This window comes from Taudactylus pleione, unplaced genomic scaffold (assembly GCF_031769625.1).
Source record: "Taudactylus pleione unplaced genomic scaffold, aTauple2 ptg000680l, whole genome shotgun sequence".
Classification (NCBI taxonomy): Eukaryota; Metazoa; Chordata; class Amphibia; order Anura; family Myobatrachidae; genus Taudactylus; species Taudactylus pleione.
In genome coordinates, this window is record NW_028285082.1 from 145,562 (window position 1) to 162,810 (window position 17,249).

Below are 17,249 nucleotides of genomic sequence, written 5' to 3' on the forward strand. Positions count from 1 at the left end.
GTGAAGCAGACACTCAAATGTCAAAAATAAACTAGTTCAATTAAGAAATCTACTTCAATGAACAATGCTTTTCATTAAAGACATACATAGAACACATTTAGTGAAAATCTACCATTACTGTTATAGTAGTAGTCATGTCATTGGCCAGATTTGTATGTTATGATTTTTTGTCGTTTGTGATGGATCAACATGATGGTGTAGTAGTTCACAAATATAAGTTACGTTTAAAGTAAAATAAATGTTCTTTAAGCAAAGGCTCACTTGAAAGTGGACTTGCTAACAAGCCTGTGATATTGCTGAGAACACAACCAACAATGTGTAAAGAAATGATTTAAAATATGACAAGTGGTGTCAGACAACACTTCTTTATTTGTGCCAGAAAGACGAGGTGGCCGAGTGGTTTAAGCGATGGACTGCTAATCCATTGTGCTCTGCATGCATGGGTTCAAATCCCATCTTTATCGGTTTGGAAATGAATGCTTTGAAATGGAATTTAACAAATAATGCTTTATAAGTGAAGTGACACTCAAATGTCAAAAATAAACTAATTCAATTAAGAAATCTACTTCAATGAACAATGCTTTTCATTAAAGACATACATAGCACACATTTAGTGAAAATCTACCATAACTGTTATAGTAGAAGTCATGTCATTGGCCAGATGTGTATGTTATGATTTTTTGTCATTTGTGATGGATCAACATGATGGTGCAGTAGTTCACAAATATAGGTTACATTTCAAGTATATTAAATGTTCTTTAAGCAAAGGCTCACTTGAAAGTGGACTTGCTAACAAGCCTGTGATATTGATGAGAACACAACCAACAAAGTATAAAGAATTGATTTAAAATATGACAAGTGGTGTCTTGAAAACCCATCTTTTTTGTGCCAGAAAGACGAGGTGGCCGAGTGGTTAAGGTGATGGACTGCTAATCCATTGTGCTCTGCATGCATGGGATCAAATCCCATCCTCGTCGGTTGGGAATTGTTTGCTTGGAAATGGAATTTTGCAAATAATGCTTCATAAGTGAAGCTGACACTCAAAACTCAAAAATAAACTAATTCAATTAAGAAATCTACTTCAATGAACAATGCTTTTCATTAAAGACATACATAGCACACATTTAGTGAAAATCTACCATTACTGTTATAGTAGAAGTCATGTCATTGGCCAGATGTGTATGTTATGATTTTTTGTCATTTGTGATGGATCAACATGCTGGTGTAGTAGTTCACAAATATAGGTTATGTTTAAAGTAAAATAAATGTTCCTTAAGCAAAGGCTCACTTGAAAGTGGAATTGCTAACAAGCCTGTGATATTGCTGAGAACACAACCAACAATGTACAAAGAATTGATTTAAAATATGACAAGTGGTGTCAGAAAACCCTTCTTTATTTGTGCCAGAAAGACGACGTGGCCGAGTGGTTAAGGCGATGGACTGCTAATCCATTGTGCTCTGCACGCATGGATTCAAATCCCATCCTTGTCGGTTTGGAATTATATGCTTGGAAATGGAATTTTACAAATAATGCTTCATAAGTGAAGTGACACTCAAATGTCAAAAATAAACTAATTCAATTAAGAAATCTACTTCAATGAACAATGCTTTTCATTAAAGACATACATAGAACACATTTAGGGAAAATCTACCCCTACTGTTATAGGAGTAGTCATGTCATTGGCCAGATGTGTATGTTATGATTTTTTGTCGTTTGTGATGGATCAACATGATGGTGTAGTAGTTCACAAATATAGGTTACGTTTAAAGTAAAATAAATGTTCTTTAAGCAAAGGCTCACTTGAAAGTGGACTTGCTAACAAGCCTGTGATATTGATGAGAACACAACCAATAATGTATAAATAATTGATTTAAAACAAGACAAGTGGTGTCAGAAAACCCTTCTTTATTTGTGCCAGAAAGACGAGGTGGCCGAGTGGTTAAGGCGATGGACTTCACTTCACTTATAAAACATTATTTGCAAAAATTCCATTTCCTAGCAAACAATTCCAAACCGATGAGGATGGGATTTGAACCCATGCGTGCAGAGCACAATCCATTGTGCTCTGCATCCATGGGTTCAAATCCCATCCTCGTCGGTTTGGAATTATTTGCTTGGAAATGGAATTTTTGCAAATAATGCTTCATAAGTGAAGCAGACACTCAAATGTCAAAAATAAACTAGTTCAATTAAGAAATCTACTTCAATGAACAATGCTTTTCATTAAAGACATACATAGAACACATTTAGTGAAAATCTACCATTACTGTTATAGTAGTAGTCATGTCATTGGCTAGATTTGTATGTTATGATTTTTTGTCGTTTGTGATGGATCAACATGATGGTATAGTAGTTCACAAATATAAGTTACGTTTAAAGTAAAATAAATGTTCTTTAAGCAAAGGCTCACTTGAAAGTGGACTTGCTAACAAGGCTGTGATATTGCTGAGAACAAAACCAACAATGTGTAAAGAAATGATTTAAAATATGACAAGTGGTGTCAGACAACACTTCTTTATTTGTGCCAGAAAGACGAGGTGGCCGAGTGGTTTAGGCGATGGACTGCTAATCCATTGTGCTCTGCACGCATGGATTCAAATCCCATCTTTATCAGTTTGGAATTGAATGCTTTGAAATGGAATTTAACAAATAATGCTTTATAAGTGAAGTAACACTCAAATGTCAAAAATAAACTAATTCAATTAAGAAATCTTCTTCAATGAACAATGCTTTTCATTAAAGACATACATAGCACACATTTAGTGAAAATCTACAATTACTGTTATAGTAGAAGTCATGTCATTGGCCAGATGTGTATTTTATGATTTTTTGTCATTTGTGATGGATCAACATGATGGTGCAGTAGTTCACCAATATAGGTTACATTTCAAGTATATTAAATGTTCTTTAAGCAAAGGCTCACTTGAAAGTGTACTTGCTAACAAGCCTGTGATATTGATGAGAACACAACCAACAAAGTTTAAAGAATTGATTTAAAACATGACAAGTGGTGTCCGAAAACCCTTCTTTTTTGTGCCAGAAAGACGAGGTGGCCGAGTGGTTAAGGCGATGGACTGCTAATCCATTGTGCTCTGCACGCATGGGTTCAAATCCCATCCTCGTCGGTTGGGAATTGTTTGCTTGGAAATGGAATTTTGCAAATAATGCTTCATAAGTGAAGCTCACACTCAAAAGTCAAAAATAATCTAATTCAATTAAGAAATCTACTTCAATGAACAATGCTTTTCATTAAAGACATACATAGCACACATTTAGTGAAAATCTACCATTACTGTTATAGTAGAAGTCATGTCATTGGCCAGATGTGTATGTTATGATTTTTAGTCGTTTGTGATGGATCAACATGCTGGTGTAGTAGTTCACAAATATAGGTTATGTTTAAAGTAAAATAAATGTTCTTTAAGCAATGGCTCACTTGAAAGTGGAATTGCTAACAAGCCTGTGATATTGCTGAGAACACAACCAACAATGTATAAAGAATTGATTTAAAATATGACAAGTGGTGTCAGAAAACCCTTCTTCATTTGTGCCAGAAAGACGAGGTGGCCGAGTGGTTAAGGCGATGGACTGCTAATCCATTGTGCTCTGCACGCATGGATTCAAATCCCATCCTTGTCGGTTTGGAATTATATGCTTGGAAATTGAATTTTACAAATAATGCTTCATAAGTGAAGTGACACTCAAATGTCAAAAATAAACTAATTCAATTAAGAAATCTAGTTCATTGAACAATGCTTTTCATTAAAGACATACATAGAACACATTTAGTGAAAATCTACCATTACTGTTATAGGAGTAGTCATGTCATTGGCCAGTTGTGTATGTTATGATTTTTTGTCGTTTGTGATGGATCAACATGATGGTGTAGTAGTTCACAGATATAGGTTACGTTTAAAGTAAAATAAATGTTCTTTAAGCAAAGGCTCACTTGAAAGTGGACTTGCTAACAAGCCTGTGATATTGATGAGAACACAACCAATAATGTATAAATAATTGATTTAAAACAAGACAAGTGGTGTCTGAAAACCCTTCTTTATTTGTGCCAGAAAGACGAGGTGGTCGAGTGGTTAAGGCGATGGACTTCACTTCACTTATAAAACATTATTTGCAAAAATTCCATTTCCTAGCAAACAATTCCAAACCGATGAGGATGGGATTTGAACCCATGCGTGCAGAGCACTATACATTGTGCTCTGCATCCATGGGTTCAAATCCCATCCTCGTCGGTTTGGAATTATTTGCTTGGAAATGGAATTTTTGCAAATAATGCTTCATAAGTGAAGCAGACACTCAAATGTCAAAAATAAACTAGTTCAATTAAGAAATCTACTTCAATGAACAATGCTTTTCATTAAAGACATACATAGAACAAGCAAAGGCTCACTTGAAAGTGGAATTGCTAACAAGCCTGTGATATTGCAGAGAACACAACCAACAATGTATAAAGAATTGATTTAAAATATGACAAGTGGTGTCAGAAAACCCTTCTTTATTTGTGCCAGAAAGACGAGGTGGCCGAGTGGTTAAGGCGATGGACTGCTAATCTATTGTGCTCTGCACGCATGGATTCAAATCCCATCCTTGTCAGTTTGGAATTATATGCTTGGAAATGGAATTTTACAAATAATGCTTCATAAGTGAAGTGACACTCAAATGTCAAAAATAAACTAATTCAATTAAGAAATCTAGTTCAATGAACAATGCTTTTCATTAAAGACATACATAGCACACATTTAGTGAAAATCTACCATTACTGTTATAGTAGAAGTCATGTCATTGGCCAGATGTGTATGTTATGATTTTTTGTCATTTGTGATGGATCAACATGATGGTGCAGTAGTTCACAAATATAGGTTACATTTCAAGTAAAATAAATGTTCTTTAAGCAAAGGCTCACTTGAAAGTGGACTTGCTAACAAGCCTGTGATATTGATAAGAACACAACTAACAATGCATAAAGAATTGATTTAAAATATGACAAGTGGTGTCAGAAAACCCTTCTTTTTTGTGCCAGAAAGACGAGGTGGCCGAGTGGTTAAGGCGATGGACTGCTAATCCATTGTGCTCTGCACGCATGGCTTCAAATCCCATCCTCGTCGGTTTGGAATTGTTTGCTTGGAAATGGAATTTTGCAAATAATGCTTCATAAGTGAAGCTGACACTCAAAAGTCAAAAATAAACTAATTCAATTAAGAAATCTACTTCAATGAACAATGCTTTTCATTAAAGACATACATAGAACACATTTAGTGAAAATCTACCATTACTGTTATAGGAGTAGTCATGTCATTGGCCAGATGTGTATGTTATGATTTTTTGTCGTTTGTGATGGATCAACATGATGGTGTAGTAGTTCACAAATATAGGTTACGTTTAAAGTAAAATAAATGTTCTTTAAGCAAAGGCTCACTTGAAAGTGGACTTGCTAACAAGCCTGTGATATTGATGAGAACACAACCAATAATGTATAAATAATTGATTTAAAACAAGACAAGTGGTGTCAGAAAACCCTTCTTTATTTGTGCCAGAAAGACGAGGTGGCCGAGTGGTTAAGGCGATGGACTTCACTTCACTTATAAAACATTATTTGCAAAAATTCCATTTCCTAGCAAACAATTCCAAACCGATGAGGATGGGATTTGAACCCATGCGTGCAGAGCACTATACTTTGTGCTCTGCATCCATGGGTTCAAATCCCATCCTCGTCGGTTTGGAATTATTTGCTTGGAAATGGAATTTTTGCAAATAATGCTTCATAAGTGAAGCAGACACTCAAATGTCAAAAATAAACTAGTTCAATTAAGAAATCTACTTCAATGAACAATGCTTTTCATTAAAGACATACATAGAACACATTTAGTGAAAATCTACCATTACTGTTATAGTAGTATTCATGTCATTGGCCAGATTTGTATGTTATGATTTTTTGTCGTTTGTGATGGATCAACATGATGGTGTAGTAGTTCACAAATATAAGTTACGTTTAAAGTAAAATAAATGTTCTTTAAGCAAAGGCTCACTTGAAAGTGGACTTGCTAACAAGCCTGTGATATTGCTGAGAACACAACCAACAATGTGTAAAGAAATGATTTAAAATATGACAAGTGGTGTCAGACAACACTTCTTTATTTGTGCCAGAAAGACGAGGTGGCCGAGTGGTTTAGGCGATGGACTGCTAATCCATTGTGCTCTGCACGCATGGGTTCAAATCCCATCTTTATCAGTTTGGAATTGAATGCTTTGAAATGGAATTTAACAAATAATGCTTTATAAGTGAAGTGACACTCAAATGTCAAAAATAAACTAATTCAATTAAGAAATCTACTTCAATGAACAATGCTTTTCATTAAAGACATACATAGCACACATTTAGTGAAAATCTACCATTACTGTTATAGTACAAGTCATGTCATTGGCCAGATGTGTATTTTATGATTTTTTGTCATTTGTGATGGATCAACATGATGGTGCAGTAGTTCACAAATATAGGTTACATTTCAAGTATATTAAATGTTCTTTAAGCAAAGGCTCACTTGAAAGTGGACTTGCTAACAAGCCTGTGATATTGATGAGAACACAACCAACAAAGTATAAAGAATTGATTTAAAATATGACAAGTGGTGTCCGAAAACCCTTCTTTTTTGTTCCAGAAAGACGAGGTGGCCGAGTGGTTAAGGCGATGGACTGCTAATCCATTGTGCTCTGCACGCATGAGTTCAAATCCCATCCTTGTCGGTTTGGAATTGTATGCTTGGAAATGGGATTTTTCAAATAATGCTTCATAAGTGAAGTGACACTCAAATGTCAAAAATAAACTAATTCAATTAAGAAATCTTCATCAATGAACAATGCTTTTCATTAAAGACATACATAGCACACGTTTAGTAAAAATCTACCATTACTGTTATAGTAGAAGTCATGTCATTGGCCAAAGGTGTTATGATTTTTTGTCGTGTGTGATGAATCAACATGATGGAGTTCACAAATATAGGTTATGTCTAAAGTAAAATAAATGTTCTTTAAGCAATGGCTCACTTGAATGTGGACATGCTAACAAGCCTGTGATATTGATGAGAACACAACCAATAATGTATAAAGAATTGATTTAAAACAAGACAAGTGGTGTCAGAAAACCCTTCTTTATTTGTGCCAGAATGACACAAATTTGAACCCATGCATGCAGAGCACAATCCATTGTGCTCTCCATGCATGGGTTCAAATCCCATCCTCGTCGGTTTGGAATTGTTTGCTTGGAAATGGAATTTTTGCAAATAATGCTTCTTAAGTGAAGCTGACACTCAAATGTCAAAAATATACTAGTTCAATTAAGAAATCTACTTCAATGAACAATGCTTTTCATTAAAGACATTCATAGCACACATTTAGGGAAAAACTACCATTACTGTTATAGTAGAAGTCATGTCATTGGCCAAATGTGTAAGTTATGATTTTTTGTCATTTGTGATGGATCAACATGATGGTGTAGTAGTTCACAAATATAGGTTATGTTTAAAGTAAAATAAATGTTATTTAAGCAAAGGCTCACTTGAAAGTGGACATGCTAACAAGCCTGTGATATTGATGAGAACACAACCAATAATGTATAAAGAATTGATTTAAAACAAGACAAGTGGTGTCAGAAAACCCTTCTTTATTTGTGCCAGAATGACACAAATTTGAACCCATGCATGTAGAGCACAATCCATTGTGCTCTCCATGCATGGGTTCAAATCCCATCCTCGTCGGTTTGGAATTGTTTGCTTGGAAATGGAATTTTTGCAAATAATGCTTCTTAAGTGAAGCTGACACTCAAATGTCAAAAATATACTAGTTCAATTAAGAAATCTACTTCAATGAACAATGCTTTTCATTAAAGACATTCATAGCACACATTTAGGGAAAAACTACCATTACTGTTATAGTAGAAGTCATGTCATTGGCCAAATGTGTAAGTTATGATTTTTTCTCATTTGTGATGGATCAACATGATGGTGTAGTAGTTCACAAATATAGGTTATGTTTAAAGTAAAATAAATGTTATTTAAGCAAAGGCTCACTTGAAAGTGGAATTGCTAACAAGCCTGTGATATTGCTGAGAACACAACCAACAATGTATAAAGAATTGATTTAAAATATGACAAGTGGTGTCAGAAAACCCTTCTTTATTTGTGCCAGAAAGACGAGGTGGCCGAGTGGTTAAGGCGATGGACTGCTAATCCATTGTGCTCTGCACGCATGGGTTCAAATCCCATCCTCGTCGGTTGGGAATTGTTTGCTTGGAAATGGAATTTTGCAAATAATGCTTCATAAGTGAAGCTCACACTCAAAAGTCAAAAATAAACTAATTCAATTAAGAAATCTACTTCAATGAACAATGCTTTTCATTAAAGACATACATAGCACACATTTAGTGAAAATCTACCATTACTGTTATAGTAGAAGTCATGTCATTGGCCAGCTGTGTATGTTATGATTTTTAGTCGTTTGTGATGGATCAACATGCTGGTGTAGTAGTTCACAAATATAGGTTATGTTTAAAGTAAAATAAATGTTCTTTAAGCAATGGCTCACTTGAAAGTGGAATTGCTAACAAGCCTGTGATATTGCTGAGAACACAACCAACAATGTATAAAGAATTGATTTAAAATATGACAAGTGATGTCAGAAAACCCTTCTTTATTTGTGCCAGAAAGACGAGGTGGCCGAGTGGTTAAGGCGATGGACTGCTAATCCATTGTGCTCTGCACGCATAGATTCAAATCCCATCCTTGTCGGTTTGGAATTATATGCTTGGAAATGGAATTTTACAAATAATGCTTCATAAGTGAAGTGACACTCAAATGTCAAAAATTAACTAATTCAATTAAGAAATCTAATTCAATGAACAATGCTTTTCATTAAAGACATACATAGAACACATTTAGTGAAAATCTACCACTACTGTTATAGGAGTAGTCATGTCATTGGCCAGATGTGTATGTTATGATTTTTTGTCGTTTGTGATGGATCAACATGATGGTGTAGTAGTTCACAAATATAGGTTACGTTTAAAGTAAAATAAATGTTCTTTAAGCAAAGGCTCACTTGAAAGTGGACTTGCTAACAAGCCTGTGATATTGCTGAGAACACAACCAACAATGTGTAAAGAAATGATTTAAAATATGACAAGTGGTGTCAGACAACACTTCTTTATTTTTGCCAGAAAGACGAGGTGGCCGAGTGGTTTAGGCGATGGACTGCTAATCCATTGTGCTCTGCACGCATGGGTTCAAATCTCATCTTTATCGGTTTGGAATTGAATGCTTTGAAATGGAATTAAACAAATAATGCTTTATAAGTGAAGTGACACTCAAATGTCAAAAATAAACTAATTCAATTAAGAAATCTAGTTCAATGAACAATGCTTTTCATTAAAGACATACATAGCACACATTTAGTGAAAATCTACCATTACTGTTATAGGAGTAGTCATGTCATTGGCCAGATGTGTATGTTATGATTTTTTGTCATTTGTGATGGATCAACATGATGGTGTAGTAGTTCACAAATATAGGTTACGTTTAAAGTAAAATAAATGTTCTTTAAGCAAAGGCTCACTTGAAAGTGGACTTGCTAACAAGCCTGTGATATTGATGAGAACACAACCAATAATGTATAAATAATTGATTTAAAACAAGACAAGTGGTGTCAGAAAACCCTTCTTTATTTGTGCCAGAAAGACGAGGTGGCCGAGTGGTTAAGGCGATGGACTTCACTTCACTTATAAAACATTATTTGCAAAAATTCCATTTCCTAGCAAACAATTCCAAACCGATGAGGATGGGATTTGAACCCATGCATGCAGAGCACAATCCATTGTGCTCTGCATCCATGGGTTCAAATCCCATCCTCGTCGGTTTGGAATTATTTGCTTGGAAATGGAATTTTTGCAAATAATGCTTCATAAGTGAAGCAGACACTCAAATGTCAAAAATAAACTAGTTCAATTAAAAAATCTACTTCAATGAACAATGCTTTTCATTAAAGACATACATAGAACACATTTAGTGAAAATCTACCATTACTGTTATAGTAGTCGTCATGTCATTGGCCAGATTTGTATGTTATGATTTTTTGTCGTTTGTGATGGATCAACATGATGATGTAGTAGTTCACAAATATAAGTTACGTTTAAAGTAAAATAAATGTTCTTTAAGCAAAGGCTCACTTGAAAGTGGACTTGCTAACAAGCCTGTGATATTGCTGAGAACACAACCAACAATGTGTAAAAAAATGATTTAAAATATGACAAGTGGTGTCAGACAACACTTCTTTATTTTTGCCAGAAAGACGAGGTGGCCGAGTGGTTTAGGCGATGGACTGCTAATCCATTGTGCTCTGCACGCATGGGTTCAAATCCCATCTTTATCGGTTTGGAATTGAATGCTTTGAAATGGAATTAAACAAATAATGCTTTATAAGTGAAGTGACACTCAAATGTCAAAAATAAACTAATTCAATTAAGAAATCTACTTCAATGAACAATGCTTTTCATTAAAGACATACATAGCACACATTTAGTGAAAATCTACCATTACTGTTATAGTAGAAGTCATGTCATTGGCCAAAGGTGTTATGATTTTTTGTCGTGTGTGATGAATCAACATGATGGAGTTCACAAATATAGGTTATGTCTAAAGTAAAATAAATGTTCTTTAAGCAATGGCTCACTTGAATGTGGACATGCTAACAAGCCTGTGATATTGATGAGAACACAACCAATAATGTATAAAGAATTGATTTAAAACAAGACAAGTGGTGTCAGAAAACCCTTCTTTATTTGTGCCAGAATGACACAAATTTGAACCCATGCATGCAGAGCACAATCCATTGTGCTCTCCATGCATGGGTTCAAATCCCATCCTCGTCGGTTTGGAATTGATTGCTTGGAAATGGAATTTTTGCAAATAATGCTTCTTAAGTGAAGCTGACACTCAAATGTCAAAAATATACTAGTTCAATTAAGAAATCTACTTCAATGAACAATGCTTTTCATTAAAGACATTCATAGCACACATTTAGGGAAAAACTACCATTACTGTTATAGTAGAAGTCATGTCATTGGCCAAATGTGTAAGTTATGATTTTTTGTCATTTGTGATGGATCAACATGATGGTGTAGTAGTTCACAAATATAGGTTATGTTTAAAGTAAAATAAATGTTATTTAAGCAAAGGCTCACTTGAAAGTGGACATGCTAACAAGCCTGTGATATTGATGAGAACACAACCAATAATGTATAAAGAATTGATTTAAAACAAGACAAGTGGTGTCAGAAAACCCTTCTTTATTTGTGCCAGAATGACACAAATTTGAACCCATGCATGTAGAGCACAATCCATTGTGCTCTACATGCATGGGTTCAAATCCCATCCTCGTCGGTTTGGAATTGTTTGCTTGGAAATGGAATTTTTGCAAATAATGCTTCTTAAGTGAAGCTGACACTCAAATGTCAAAAATATACTAGTTCAATTAAGAAATCTACTTCAATGAACAATGCTTTTCATTAAAGACATTCATAGCACACATTTAGGGAAAAACTACCATTACTGTTATAGTAGAAGTCATGTCATTGGCCAAATGTGTAAGTTATGATTTTTTCTCATTTGTGATGGATCAACATGATGGTGTAGTAGTTCACAAATATAGGTTATGTTTAAAGTAAAATAAATGTTATTTAAGCAAAGGCTCACTTGAAAGTGGAATTGCTAACAAGCCTGTGATATTGCTGAGAACACAACCAACAATGTATAAAGAATTGATTTAAAATATGACAAGTGGTGTCAGAAAACCCTTCTTTATTTGTGCCAGAAAGACGAGGTGGCTGAGTGGTTAAGGCGATGGACTGCTAATCCATTGTGCTCTGCACGCATGGGTTCAAATCCCATCCTCGTCGGTTGGGAATTGTTTGCTTGGAAATGGAATTTTGCAAATAATGCTTCATAAGTGAAGCTCACACTCAAAAGTCAAAAATAAACTAATTCAATTAAGAAATCTACTTCAATGAACAATGCTTTTCATTAATGACATACATAGCACACATTTAGTGAAAATCTACCATTACTGTTATAGTAGAAGTCATGTCATTGGCCAGCTGTGTATGTTATGATTTTTAGTCGTTTGTGATGGATCAACATGCTGGTGTAGTAGTTCACAAATATAGGTTATGTTTAAAGTAAAATAAATGTTCTTTAAGCAATGGCTCACTTGAAAGTGGAATTGCTAACAAGCCTGTGATATTGCTGAGAACACAACCAACAATGTATAAAGAATTCATTTAAAATATGACAAGTGGTGTCAGAAAACCCTTCTTTATTTGTGCCAGAAAGACGAGGTGGCCGAGTGGTTAAGGCGATGGACTGCTAATCCATTGTGCTCTGCACGCATAGATTCAAATCCCATCCTTGTCGGTTTGGAATTATATGCTTGGAAATGGAATTTTACAAATAATGCTTCATAAGTGAAGTGACACTCAAATGTCAAAAATGAACTAATTCAATTAAGAAATCTAATTCAATGAACAATGCTTTTCATTAAAGACATACATAGAACACATTTAGTGAAAATCTACCACTACTGTTATAGGAGTAGTCATGTCATTGGCCAGATGTGTATGTTATGATTTTTTGTCGTTTGTGATGGATCAACATGATGGTGTAGTAGTTCACAAATATAGGTTACGTTTAAAGTAATATAAATGTTCTTTAAGCAAAGGCTCACTTGAAAGTGGAATTGCTAACAAGCCTGTGATATTGCTGAGAACACAACCAGTAATGTATAAATAATTGATTTAAAACAAGACAAGTGGTGTCAGAAAACCCTTCTTTATTTGTGCCAGAAAGACGAGGTGGCCGAGTGGTTAAGGCGATGGACTTCACTTCACATATGAAGCATTATTTGCAAAAATTCCATTTCCAAGCAAACAATTCCAAACCAACGAGGATGGGATTTGAACCAATGCATGCAGAGCACAATCCATTGTGCTCTCCATGCATGGGTTCAAATCCCATCCTCGTCGGTTTGGAATTGTTTGCTTGGAAATGGAATTTTTGCAAATAATGCTTCTTAAGTGAAGCTGACACTCAAATGTCAAAAATATACTAGTTCAGTTAAGAAATCTACTTCAATGAACAATGCTTTTCATTAAAGACATTCATAGCACACATTTAGGGAAAAACTACCATTACTGTTATAGTAGAAGTCATGTCATTGGCCAGATTTGTAAGTTATGATTTTTTGTCATTTGTGATGGATCAACATGATGGTGTAGTAGTTAACAAATATAGGTTACATTTAAAGTAAAATAAATGTTATTTAAGCAAAGGCTCACTTGAAAGTGGACTTGCTAACAAGCCTGTGATATTGATGAGAACACAACCAACAATGTATAAAGAATTGATTTAAAATATGACAAGTGGTGTCTTGAAAACCCATCTTTTTTGTGCCAGAAAGACGAGGTGGCAGAGTGGTTAAGGCGATGGACTGCTAATCCATTGTTCTCTGCACGCATGGGTTCAATTCCCATCCTCGTCGTTTGGGAATTGTTTGCTTGGAAATGGAATTTTGCAAATAATGCTTCATAAGTGAAGCTGACACTCAAAAGTCAAAAATAAACTAATTCAATTAAGAAATCTACTTCAATGAACAATGCTTTTCATTAAAGACATACATAGCACACATTTAGTGAAAATCTACCATTACTGTTATAGTAGAAGTCATGTCATTGGCCAGATGTGTATGTTATGATTTTTTGTCGTTTGTGATGGATCAACATGATGGTGTAGAAGTTCACAAATATAGGTTACATTTAAAGTAAAATAAATGTTCTTTAAGCAAAGGCTCACTTGAAAGTGGACTTGCTAACAAGCCTGTGATATTGATGAGAACACTACCAATAATGTATAAATAATTGATTTAAAACAAGACAAGTGGTGTCAGAAAACCCTTCTTTATTTGTGCCAGAAAGACGAGGTGGCCGAGTGGTTAAGGCGATGGACTTCACTTCACTTATAAAACATTATTTGCAAAAATTCCATTTCCTAGCAAACAATTCCAAACCGATGAGGATGGGATTTGAACCCATGTGCTCTGCATCCATGGGTTCAAATCCCATCCTCGTCGGTTTGGAATTATTTGCTTGGAAATGGAATTTTTGCAAATAATGCTTCATAAGTGAAGCAGACACTCAAATGTCAAAAATAAACTAGTTCAATTAAGAAATCTACTTCAATGAACAATGCTTTTCATTAAAGACATACATAGAACACATTTAGTGAAAATCTACCATTACTGTTATAGTAGTAGTCATGTCATTGGCCAGATTTGTAAGTTATGATTTTTTGTCGTTTGTGATGGATCAACATGATGGTGTAGTAGTTCACAAATATAAGTTACGTTTAAAGTAAAATAAATGTTCTTTAAGCAAAGGCTCACTTGAAAGTGGACTTGCTAACAAGCCTGTGATATTGCTGAGAACACAACCAACAATGTGTAAAGAAATTATTTAAAATATGACAAGTGGTGTCAGACAACACTTCTTTATTTGTGCCAGAAAGACGAGGTGGCCGAGTGGTTTAAGCGATGGACTGTTAATCCATTGTGCTCTGCATGCATGGGTTCAAATCCCATCTTTATCGGTTTGGAATTGAATGCTTTGAAATGGAATTTAACAAATAATGCTTTATAAGTGAAGTGACACTCAAATGTCAAAAATAAACTAATTCAATTAAGAAATCTACTTCAATGAACAATGCTTTTCATTAAAAACATACATAGCACACATTTAGTGAAAATCTACCATTACTGTTATAGTAGAAGTCATGTCATTGGCCAGATGTGTATGTTATGATTTTTTGTCATTTGTGATGGATCAACATGATGGTGCAGTAGTTCACAAATATAGGTTACATTTCAAGTATATTAAATGTTCTTTAAGCAAAGGCTCACTTGAAAGTGGACTTGCTAACAAGCCTGTGATATTGATGAGAACACAACCAACAAAGTATAAAGAATTGATTTAAAATATGACAAGTGTTGTCCGAAAACCCTTCTTTTTTGTGCCAGAAAGACGAGGTGGCCGAGTGGTTAAGGCGATGGACTGCTAATCCATTGTGCTCTGCACGCATGAGTTCAAATCCCATCCTTGTCGGTTTGGAATTGTATGCTTGGAAATGGGATTTTACAAATAATGCTTCATAAGTGAAGTGACACTCAAATGTCAAAAATAAACTAATTCAATTAAGAAATCTTCTTCAATGAACAATGCTTTTCATTAAAGACATACATAGAACACATTAAGTGAAAATCTACCATTACTGTTATAGTAGAAGTCATGTCATTGGCCAGATGTGTATGTTATGATTTTTTGTCGTTTGTGATGGATCAACATGCTGGTGTAGTAGTTCACAAATATAGGTTATGTTTAAATAAAATAAATGTTCTTTAGGCAAAGGCTCACTTGAAAGTGGAATTGCTAACAAGCCTGTGATATTGATGAGAACACAACCAACAATGTATAAAGAATTGATTTAAAATATGACAAGTGGTGTCAGAAAACACTACTTTATTTGTGCCAGAAAGACGAGGTGGCCGAGTGGTTAAGGCGATGGACTGCTAATCCATTGTGCTCTGCACGCATGGATTCAAATCCCATCCTTGTCGGTTTGGAATTATATGCTTGGAAATGGAATTTTACAAATAATGCTTCATAAGTGAAGCTCACACTCAAAAGTCAAAAATAAACTAATTCAATTAAGAAATCTACTTCAATGAACAATGCTTTTCATTAAAGACATACATAGCACACATTTAGTGAAAATCTACCATTACTGTTATAGTAGAAGTCATGTCATTGGCCAGATGTGTATGTTATGATTTTTTGTCATTTGTGATGGATCAACATGATGGTGCAGTAGTTCACAAATATAGGTTACATTTCAAGTATATTAAATGTTCTTTAAGCAAAGGCTCACTTGAAAGTGGACTTGCTAACAAGCCTGTGATATTGATGAGAACACAACCAACAAAGTATAAAGAATTGATTTAAAATATGACAAGTGTTGTCCGAAAACCCTTCTTTTTTGTGCCAGAAAGACGAGGTGGCCGAGTGGTTAAGGCGATGGACTGCTAATCCATTGTGCTCTGCACGCATGAGTTCAAATCCCATCCTTGTCGGTTTGGAATTGTATGCTTGGAAATGGGATTTTACAAATAATGCTTCATAAGTGAAGTGACACTCAAATGTCAAAAATAAACTAATTCAATTAAGAAATCTTCTTCAATGAACAATGCTTTTCATTAAAGACATACATAGAACACATTAAGTGAAAATCTACCATTACTGTTATAGTAGAAGTCATGTCATTGGCCAGTTGTGTATGTTATGATTTTTTGTCGTTTGTGATAGATCAACATGCTGGTGTAGTAGTTCACAAATATAGGTTATGTTTAAATAAAATAAATGTTCTTTAAGCAAAGGCTCACTTGAAAGTGGAATTGCTAACAAGCCTGTGATATTGCTGAGAACACAACCAACAATGTATAAAGAATTGATTTAAAATATGACAAGTGGTGTCAGAAAACACTTCTTTATTTGTGCCAGAAAGACGAGGTGGCCGAGTGGTTAAGGCGATGGACTGCTAATCCATTGTGCTCTGCACGCATGGGTTCAAATCCCATCCTCGTCGGTTTGGAATTGTTTGCTTGGAAATGGAATTTTGCAAATAATGCTTCATAAGTGAAGCTGACACTCAAAAGTCAAAAATAAACTAATTCAATTAAGAAATCTACTTCAATGAACAATGCTTTTCATTAAAGACATACATAGAACACATTTAGTGAAAATCTACCATTACTGTTATAGGAGTAGTCATGTCATTGGCCAGATGTGTATGTTATGATTTTTTGTCGTTTGTGATGGATCAACATGATGGTGTAGTAGTTCACAAATATAGGTTACGTTTAAAGTAAAATAAATGTTTTTTAAGCAAAGGCTCACTTGAAAGTGGACTTGCTAACAAGCCTGTGATATTGATGAGAACACAACCAATAATGTATAAATAATTGATTTAAAACAAGACAAGTGGTGTCAGAAAACCCTTCTTTATTTGTGCCAGAAAGACGAGGTGGCCGAGTGGTTAAGGCGATGGACTTCACTTCACTTATAAAACATTATTTGCAAAAATTCCAT

General features: G+C 34.7%; 9 non-coding genes across 9 annotated transcripts; all 9 read left to right on the forward strand.

Moving 5' to 3' along the window:
• The first annotated feature begins 3,044 nt into the window (after positions 1-3,044).
• On the forward strand, positions 3,045-3,126 carry TRNAS-GCU (transfer RNA serine (anticodon GCU)). Its single transcript has one exon. It is a non-coding gene; the product is annotated as a tRNA-Ser (tRNA).
• Positions 3,127-5,039: 1,913 nt separating this feature from the next.
• On the forward strand, positions 5,040-5,121 carry TRNAS-GCU (transfer RNA serine (anticodon GCU)). The gene has a single exon. It is a non-coding gene; the product is annotated as a tRNA-Ser (tRNA).
• A 1,554-nt stretch (positions 5,122-6,675) lies between these two features.
• On the forward strand, positions 6,676-6,757 carry TRNAS-GCU (transfer RNA serine (anticodon GCU)). Its single transcript has one exon. It is a non-coding gene; the product is annotated as a tRNA-Ser (tRNA).
• Positions 6,758-8,200: 1,443 nt separating this feature from the next.
• Positions 8,201-8,282, forward strand: TRNAS-GCU (transfer RNA serine (anticodon GCU)). Its single transcript has one exon. It is a non-coding gene; the product is annotated as a tRNA-Ser (tRNA).
• Positions 8,283-11,875: 3,593 nt separating this feature from the next.
• On the forward strand, positions 11,876-11,957 carry TRNAS-GCU (transfer RNA serine (anticodon GCU)). Its single transcript has one exon. It is a non-coding gene; the product is annotated as a tRNA-Ser (tRNA).
• Positions 11,958-13,512: 1,555 nt separating this feature from the next.
• Positions 13,513-13,594, forward strand: TRNAS-GCU (transfer RNA serine (anticodon GCU)). The gene has a single exon. It is a non-coding gene; the product is annotated as a tRNA-Ser (tRNA).
• A 1,533-nt stretch (positions 13,595-15,127) lies between these two features.
• TRNAS-GCU (transfer RNA serine (anticodon GCU)) lies at positions 15,128-15,209 on the forward strand. The gene has a single exon. It is a non-coding gene; the product is annotated as a tRNA-Ser (tRNA).
• A 943-nt stretch (positions 15,210-16,152) lies between these two features.
• On the forward strand, positions 16,153-16,234 carry TRNAS-GCU (transfer RNA serine (anticodon GCU)). The gene has a single exon. It is a non-coding gene; the product is annotated as a tRNA-Ser (tRNA).
• Positions 16,235-16,664: 430 nt separating this feature from the next.
• TRNAS-GCU (transfer RNA serine (anticodon GCU)) lies at positions 16,665-16,746 on the forward strand. Its single transcript has one exon. It is a non-coding gene; the product is annotated as a tRNA-Ser (tRNA).
• The last annotated feature ends 503 nt before the right edge of the window (positions 16,747-17,249 follow it).